This window comes from Rhincodon typus, chromosome 3 (genome assembly GCF_021869965.1).
Source record: "Rhincodon typus isolate 14 chromosome 3, sRhiTyp1.1, whole genome shotgun sequence".
Taxonomy (NCBI): Eukaryota; Metazoa; Chordata; class Chondrichthyes; order Orectolobiformes; family Rhincodontidae; genus Rhincodon; species Rhincodon typus.
The window spans coordinates 126,030,106-126,032,322 of record NC_063334.1 but is presented as its reverse complement, the minus strand read 5'-3'; positions in this window follow the sequence as shown (position 1 = coordinate 126,032,322).

Sequence of the window (2,217 nt, the reverse complement as noted above, 5' to 3'; positions counted from 1 at the left end):
TTGTGAAATCCCTGCCCTCACAGAGACGTGGTTGAGGGAGGGGCAGGACTGGCAACGGAACATTCCAGGGTGTAGGATATTGAGGCAGGAATGGGGAGAGTGTCAAATAGGAGGTGATGTTGCATTTTTAATTAAAGAGGGGGTTACTACAGTTATGAGTGATGATATCTTGGAAGGGTTTCCAAATGAAGCTTTGTAGGCTGAGCTCAGGAATTAACAGGGGGATAGTCACATTGCTGAGAGTGTATTATAGACCCCCAAACAGTCAATGGGAATTGCAGATGTAGATAATTCACTGAGGTGCTTAAAAATAACAATAGGATATTTATATTAGGGGATTTCAACTTCCCCAGTGTTATTGGGACAATCATGGTTTAAAGGGTTTAAAAGGGACAGTTACATTCCTGAAATGTGTTCAGGAGAGCTTTTAATGTCACTGTGTAGATAGTCCAACAAGGCAATGTGCAGTGCTGAACTGAATTCTGGGGAATGAAAGCTGGAGAAGTGCTTGAGGGGACAGTGGGAGGAACGTTTTCAGTGGTAGCGGTGCTTTAAATTTAATATGGAGAAGGAGAAGGATTGGGAGATAGCAGGTTTCATTAAAATAAGGCAGGTTCTTGCAAAAGTAAACTGGGAACAGCTATTTGAGGGTAAATCTAAAGCAGAACAGTGGGAGGTGTTCAAAAAGGAACTGGGGGGAGTACAGGCCCAACATGTTCCCATTGGGGTGAAAGGTTGGAACAACAAACCCAGAGAACCCTGGAACTCTGGGAATATTCAGGGCCAGATAAACAGGTGCAGAGGGACCAAATCAGACAGAGCTCTGGTGGAATATAGTAACTATTGGGATGCCCAAGAAAGCAATGAATATGGCAAAGAGGGTGCATGAGAAAATGGTAGCAGGCAATATTGGAGAAAATCCCAAGACATTCTATAAGTACATGAAGGGGAAGAGAATAATCAGGAAATGAGCAGGACCCATTAGAGACCAAGGGGAATATTTGTGCTTGAAGCCAGGGGATATTGGTAGAGGGTTAAGTCAGCACTTCACATCTGTATTTCCTGAGGAAGAGGATAACAAGGGTCCAGAATTTGGGAAGGGGACAGGGAAGTTCTTGAGCAGGTTGATATGAGAAGTGGGGAGGTATTGGAGGTTTTGACAGGTTTAAACATGGACAAATCCCCATGTCTGGATGAATTGCATCCCAGGCTGCTGTGGGAGATGAGGGAGGAACTTACAGGGGCTCAGACCCAAACGTTAATTTCTCTCTGGCCAAAGGGGAGATGTCCGAGGATTGGAGGACAGTGAATGTGGTCCCACTTTAAAGAAGGATGTTAGAGTTAGACATGGGAACTGTAGACTCACATCAGTGATAGGGAAGCCATCAGAAAAAGTCTGAAGGAGAGAATTATTCTTCTTTTGGAGAGGCAAGGTTTGATCAGGGACAGTCAGCATGACCTTGTCAGAGGGTGTCATGCCTAACAAATCTGGTAGAAATTTTCAAGGAGCTGACTAAGTGTGTCGATGAGGATCATGCAGTTGATGTAGTTTATATGGGTTTCATCAAGGCCTTTAACAAGATCCCACATGGGAAACTGATACAGAAGGTAAATCCACATGGGATCCAGAGTAACTTTGGAAATTGGATCCAAAGCTGGCTTAGTGACAGGGGACAGGATGGTGGTAGGAGGCTGTTTGTGTGACTGGAGCCCGGTGTGCAGTGGTGTATCACAGGGAGCAGTGCTGGGTCCCTTACTGTTTGTGATATTCATAACAATGGAGATGGGAATGTGGGAGAGATGGTAAGTGAGTTTGTGGATGACACAAAGATTGGTCAGGTGGTTGACAGAGAGGAGGAATATCTTAGATTACAGGAGGATATAAATGGATTGGTCAGATGGGTAGATCAGTGGCAGGTGGAATTAAACCCTGATAAATGTGACATGATGCATTTTGGAAGAAGGAACAAGACCCTTAGACCATAAGGCAAAGGGGCAGAATGAGGCCATTCGGCCCATTGAGCCTGCTTCACAATTGAATCATGGCTGATATCTTTCTCAACCTCATTCTCCTGTCTTCTCCCCATTGCCCTTGATCCCCGTCACTAATCAGGCCCTATCTATCTCTGTATTAAATACACTCAATGACTTGTCCTCCACAGCCCTCTGCAGCAATGAGTCCCATAGATTCACCATCCTCTGGCTGAAGAAATTCCT